Source organism: Schistocerca cancellata, chromosome 9 (assembly GCF_023864275.1).
Source record: "Schistocerca cancellata isolate TAMUIC-IGC-003103 chromosome 9, iqSchCanc2.1, whole genome shotgun sequence".
Classification (NCBI taxonomy): Eukaryota; Metazoa; Arthropoda; class Insecta; order Orthoptera; family Acrididae; genus Schistocerca; species Schistocerca cancellata.
In genome coordinates, this window is record NC_064634.1 from 316,732,508 (window position 1) to 316,739,729 (window position 7,222).

The window sequence follows — 7,222 nt, forward strand, 5'->3', positions numbered from 1 at the left end:
GATGTTTCCAGAATGAGATTTTCACTCTGCAGCGGAGTGTGCGCTGATATGAAACTTCCTGGCAGATTAAAACTGTGTGCCCGACCGAGACTCGAACTCGGGACCTTTGCCTTTCGCGGGCAAGTGCTCTACCAACTGAGCTACCGAAGCACGACTCACGCCCGGTACCCACAGCTTTACTTCTGCCAGTACCTCGTCTCCTACCTTCCAAACTTTACAGAAGCTCTCCTGCGAACCTTGCAGAACTAGCACTCCTGAAAGAAAGGATATTGCGGAGACATGGCTTAGCCACAGCCTGGGGGATGTTTCCAGAATGAGATTTTCACTCTGCAGCGGAGTGTGCGCTGATATGAAACTTCCTGGCAGATTAAAACTGTGTGCCCGACCGAGACTCGAACTCGGGACCTTTGCCTTTCGCGGGCAAGTGCTCTACCAACTGAGCTACCGAAGCACGACTCACGCCCGGTACCCACAGCTTTACTTCTGCCAGTACCTCGTCTCCTACCTTCCAAACTTTACAGAAGCTCTCCTGCGAACCTTGCAGAACTAGCACTCCTGAAAGAAAGGATATTGCGGAGACATGGCTTAGCCACAGCCTGGGGGATGTTTCCAGAATGAGATTTTCACTCTGCAGCGGAGTGTGCGCTGATATGAAACTTCCTGGCAGATTAAAACTGTGTGCCCGACCGAGACTCGAACTCGGGACCTTTGCCTTTCGCGGGCAAGTGCTCTACCAACTGAGCTACCGAAGCACGACTCACGCCCGGTACCCACAGCTTTACTTCTGCCAGTACCTCGTCTCCTACCTTCCAAACTTTACAGAAGCTCTCCTGCGAACCTTGCAGAACTAGCACTGCTGAAAGAAAGGATATTGCGGAGACATGGCTTAGCCACAGCCTGGGGGATGTTTCCAGAATGAGATTTTCACTCTGCAGCGGAGTGTGCGCTGATATGAAACTTCCTGGCAGATTAAAACTGTGTGCCCGACCGAGACTCGAACTCGGGACCTTTGCCTTTCGCGGGCAAGTGCTCTACCAACTGAGCTACCGAAGCACGACTCACGCCCGGTACCCACAGCTTTACTTCTGCCAGTACCTCGTCTCCTACCTTCCAAACTTTACAGAAGCTCTCCTGCGAACCTTGCAGAACTAGCACTCCTGAAAGAAAGGATATTGCGGAGACATGGCTTAGCCACAGCCTGGGGGATGTTTCCAGAATGAGATTTTCACTCTGCAGCGGAGTGTGCGCTGATATGAAACTTCCTGGCAGATTAAAACTGTGTGCCCGACCGAGACTCGAACTCGGGACCTTTGCCTTTCGCGGGCAAGTGCTCTACCAACTGAGCTACCGAAGCACGACTCACGCCCGGTACCCACAGCTTTACTTCTGCCAGTACCTCGTCTCCTACCTTCCAAACTTTACAGAAGCTCTCCTGCGAACCTTGCAGAACTAGCACTGCTGAAAGAAAGGATATTGCGGAGACATGGCTTAGCCACAGCCTGGGGGATGTTTCCAGAATGAGATTTTCACTCTGCAGCGGAGTGTGCGCTGATATGAAACTTCCTGGCAGATTAAAACTGTGTGCCCGACCGAGACTCGAACTCGGGACCTTTGCCTTTCGCGGGCAAGTGCTCTACCAACTGAGCTACCGAAGCACGACTCACGCCCGGTACCCACAGCTTTACTTCTGCCAGTACCTCGTCTCCTACCTTCCAAACTTTACAGAAGCTCTCCTGCGAACCTTGCAGAACTAGCACTCCTGAAAGAAAGGATATTGCGGAGACATGGCTTAGCCACAGCCTGGGGGATGTTTCCAGAATGAGATTTTCACTCTGCAGCGGAGTGTGCGCTGATATGAAACTTCCTGGCAGATTAAAACTGTGTGCCCGACCGAGACTCGAACTCGGGACCTTTGCCTTTCGCGGGCAAGTGCTCTACCAACTGAGCTACCGAAACACGACTCACGCCCGGTACCCACAGCTTTACTTCTGCCAGTACCTCGTCTCCTACCTTCCAAACTTTACAGAAGCTCTCCTGGAACCAGGAGACCGGCCGCCGTGTCATCCTCAGACCATAGGCGTCGCTGGATGCGAATATGGAGGGAGATGTGGTCAGCACACCGCTCTTCCAGCCGTATATCAGTTTCCGAGACCGGGGCCGCTTCTTCTCAATCAAGTACCTACTCAGGAGACGAGGTACTGGCAGAAGTAAAGCTGTGGGTACCGGGCGTGAGTCGTGTTTCGGTAGCTCAGTTGGTAGAGCACTTGCCCGCGAAAGGCAAAGGTCCCGAGTTCGAGTCTCGGTCGGGCACACAGTTTTAATCTGCCAGGAAGTTTCAAAATGTATATACATTTTCCAGATTGTAAATTAAGGAAAACCTGGATTAAGGATTTGACATTGTTTGTATTCGGCCGTACCTTCTCTGGGTGAACTAGTGCAAACCATATGCATACTCCTCTTCAGCCTCAAGCATTTTTTTTCTTTGTTCGTCTTCTTAAGTTAAAAAAAAAAAAAACTTAACTCCGCCCGAACAGGCCATGAAGGCCCAGAGATACCGACCGGCCGCCGTGTCATCCTCAGACCATAGGCGTCGCTGGATGCGAATATGGAGGGAGATGTGGTCAGCACACCGCTCTTCCAGCCGTATATCAGTTTCCGAGACCGGGGCCGCTTCTTCTCAATCAAGTACCTACTCAGATTGCCTCACAAGGACTGAGTGCATCCCACTTGCCAACAGCGCTCGGCAGACCGGCTGGTCACCCATCCAAGTGCTAGCCCAGCCCGACAGCGCTTAACCTCGGTGATCTGACGGGAACCGGTGTTACTACTGCGGCAAGGCGGTTGGCCCCTTCTGAAGTTAACCAGATATTAAAACTGTGCAACAGTAACGTTAGCTGCCTCAATTATATTTTTCAAAGCACTTGTTTCCTTGGCTGAAGAGGGGTCTTCATTGATTGTAGTTACTAAGCTAATTTTCAAGTTGTCCTTATAATACCTAGAAGAACGATACTTCCTAACCTTTTTAAACACTTTACTGGAACGAGTCATGCTGCAGATTGTGTTAATAGATCTATACACAACTTTCGTAAAAGTCACTCCTTTGTAACCACTAATAAACAAAAACACCTTCAACCAAAGGGTACAACATCAGTGGTAGTGATGCTATTCCAAAGCCTTTTCGATGTACCGTACAAACATTCCCCGCATTGCGATTGCATAAAACTGTAGGGAAACCAGAAGGAATAAATAATATGAGAAAATACACAGCAAAAAAGGGGTGTAGCCCCACTCATGATTTTCCAAATTATCATTTTTATCACGCTTATGAGTCGAACTGGAACGTAATATTCAGACATTGAAATGTCAATACGATGTAGTAAATGAAGAGCCAATACAATTTTTTTCACAATTTTTATAGCTTTGACGTGCGTCCCCCCCCCCCCTCCCCCCATCCCCATTAAATTCGAAAGTGATTTGGAGGCATACAGGATGCAAAGTTCAATACACAGCGCTGCCATCTCTGGTAGCAATAATGGCTCTAACATGGATGGACATCGAGTCAAGTTGAGTTTAGGCGGCACATACCGGTTCGTCATTCCATATTACTGCGACTCTGTACCTGAGTTCATCAGTCGTAGTGGTTGGCGAGATGTGTCCTGAGCCCTTGAGTAGATGTTTCCAGTGGATCTGTATAGCCTGCTGACCATGTCAGTAATCGAACACCTTTTGTATGGTGATAAGTGTTGTGTAATCTTGTTGTAAGATAAGCTCGCGGAGATCTCTAAGATAGGCTACAGTCATCATAAAGCGCAGTGACTTCAGTCCAATTATTGTCACCTCTGTCAGTCTCATTGCGTATTTCTTTCAGTTACCTTCTGTGCTATATTGCAGCAGTCTTTGAATGCATGGTCCAAGATTCAAAGAGCGGTGCTACTTGGTAGTGACATATCCTGCTAAAGTTACTTTTGTCCTTTAAGTTTTGCACACCAGTGTATTTAGAGAATGATGCTTTGTGGTCTTCGGTTCGAAGACTAGTTTGACGCAAGCCTCCATGCTGCTCTATTCTGTGAGAGTCTCTTTTTCTCCGAATAACTTCTGCAACCGACATTCTTCTGAATCTGCTCACTGTATTCATCTCTTGGTTTCTACCGCCCCCCCCCCTCCCCTCTAGACTTCGGTCCAATACTGAGTTGGTGATCCCTTGATGTCTCAGAATGCGTCCTATCAACCAATCCCTTCTTTTGGTCAAGTTGTGTCACAAATTTTGGTCAACTTGTATCACAAATTTCTCATCTCCCCAATTTTATTCAGTACCTCAACATTAGTTATGTGACCTACCCATCAAATCTACAGTAGTCCTATAAGCCTCCCTCGGGATATGCCCGAAGCTACTTTTACTGATGGACATTTCATTCTTTAACAATGACATGCTATGGTACGTTTGCTATAATCTCTTCAGTCCAATCACAAAACAGTTCTCATATTGAATACGTGACACTGCGATACTGTATCGAACGCTTTCTGGAAGTCGAGGAACACGGCATCTAGTTGGGCGCCGATATTTATTTCCTTCTGGTTCTCATGGACGAACTGAGTGAGGAGATCTTATCACGATCGTTGGCTTACGGGACCCATTTCGATTCTTGAGTCCTACAGAGGAGTTTTTCGATCTTCCGAAAGGTAAACGTGGCGCCTGTTAAGTGCTATAGGATAATGGTATGGTGGGGTAGGAGAGGGAGAGACTGGGAGAGAGAGAGAGAGAGAGAGAGAGAGAGAGAGAGAGAAATTGGCAGAGAACGACCTGGACCCAGTCGTTAGTATTGCTGTCGACGGTCTTCCAGGAGCATATGAGGAATCCCACCGGAAATTTTAAACCGCGGGGCCACTCAGCAGCTTTCGCCACGCTGTCAGCCATAAACGAGAAATTCCTCACTCTCCTCAGAGACGGCGGGGGCCGAGATGGGAGCCTGCCAGCTTGCGGGGTCGGAGACCCGAGGTTCGCTCCAAGGCGCAGGCAGAACGCCGTTACCAGCTGCGGTCCGTCATTATTTCCGCGGCACCTATCGCGACCTGCTGATGACGCCAGTGACGTCATTGTTGAATGTAAACCAAGAGTATATATTATTTATGACGAATATACCATTCAGTTAATATGACAGCCGGCCGCGGTGGTCTAGCGGTTCTGGCGCTGCAGTCCGGAACCGCGGGACTGCTACGGTCGCAGGTTCGAATCCTGCCTCGGGCATGGGTGTGTGTGATGTCCTTAGGTTAGTTACGTTTAAGTAGTTCTAAGTCCTAGGGGAATTATGACCTAAGATGTTGAGTCCCATAGTGCTCAGAGCCATTTGAACCATTTTTTTAGTTACTATGACAGCGGATAATGAAAATCATGTGCAGAATATGCAGGGTTATTCATAAGTATCTTCAGGGATGTTTTTGTGTTCTTCGGTTCGAAGACTGATCTGATGCAGCTCTCCGTGCTACTCTATCCCATCTTCATCTCCAAATAATTACTGCAACCTACACCTTCTGAATCTGGTTACTGTATTCATCTCTTGATCTCCCTCTTCGATTTTTACCCCCCCCCCCCCCCCCCCCCACATTTCGCTCTAATACTAAATTCGTGATTCCTTTACGTCTCAGAATATGTCCTTTCAACCGGTCTCTTCTTCTGGTCGGGTTGTGCCACAAATTTCTTTTCTCCCCATTTCCTAGCCAGTTACGTGATCTGCGCGCCTAATCTTCAGCATTCTGTTGTAGCACCACATTTCAAAGACTTCTATTCTCTTCTTGTCTAAACTGTTTATCGTTCATGTTTCATTTCTGCACATGGCTACACTCCATACAAATACTTTCAGAAAAAAACTTCATAGCCGCGCGGGATTAGCCGAGCGGTCAGGGACTGTGCGGCTGGTCCCGGCGGAGGTTCGAGTCCTCCCACGGGCGTGGGTGTGTGTGTTTGTCCTTAGGATAATTTAGGTTAAGTAGTACGTAAGCTTAGGGACTGATGACCTTAGCAGTGAAGTCCCATAAGATTTCACACAGAAAAAAACTTCATAACATTTAAATCTATATTCGATGATAAAAAAAATTGTTCTTCAGAAACGCTTTTCTTGCTATTGGCAGGCTATATTTTATATTCTCTACTTCGGCACCATCAGTTATTTTACTGCCCAAATAACAAAACTCGTCTACTACTTTGTCTCGTTTCCTAATATGATTCCATCAGCATCACCTGATTTAATTCGACTGCATACCATCATCGCTGTTTCGCTTTCCTTTCAAGATACTGTCCATTCCGTTCAAAAAATGGTTCAAAGTCCTTTTCTGTTCTGACTGAATTACAATGTCATCGGCAATCCTGGAAGTTTTTATTCCTTCTCCTTGAATTTTAATTTGTACTCCAAATTTTTATTGTATTTCCTTTCCTGTTTATTCAGTGTACTGACTGAATAACATCAGGGATAGGCTGCAACCATGCCTCACTCCCTTCTCAACCACTGCTTCCCTTTCATGCCCCTCGACTAGAGTAATTGTCGCATGATTTCTGTAAAAGTTGTAAATACCCTTTCGCTCCCTGTATTTTACCCCTACTACCTCAGGGTTTCAAAGAGAGTATTCCAGTCAAAACCTTTCTCTGCAAAGGCTATAAACGTCGATTTGCCTTTCCTTAACCTTGCTTCTAAGATAAGTCCTAGGGTAAGTATCGCCATGCGTTTGCCCACATTTCTTCGGAATCCAAACTGATCTTCCCCGAGATCGCCTTCTACCAGTTTTACCTCGAAGGATGCAGAAGATGAATTTAATAAAAATACAAGATCTTCATAAAGTAGACGAATATCAGTAGACAAGTTTGTAATTCACATTACAGGAGATGAATATGGACACCGTTTGTGACCCGTCTAACGTCACTACAAACGTGCAATTAAATGAAGTTGCTGACACGAACCGACTGGGAAGTAGTGACGGCAGCAAGCTTTACCCATCTTCAATCGCGAATGAATTCGGTGCGAAAGTACAGAGCAAATAATTTGTCTGTATTTTCTAACACACCTTCCCCCGTAGTGCAACTACGCCACGGCGTGTATTAGTAATTGAAACTTGGAGAGATGGTCTGTCCACTGGTATATGTCATTCGCTGCATGTCTTGTGTTTTCCTGGAGTCGTCATCTGAAACCATGAAGGCACTTATGAATGACCCTGTACATTTCAAGAATTAAGA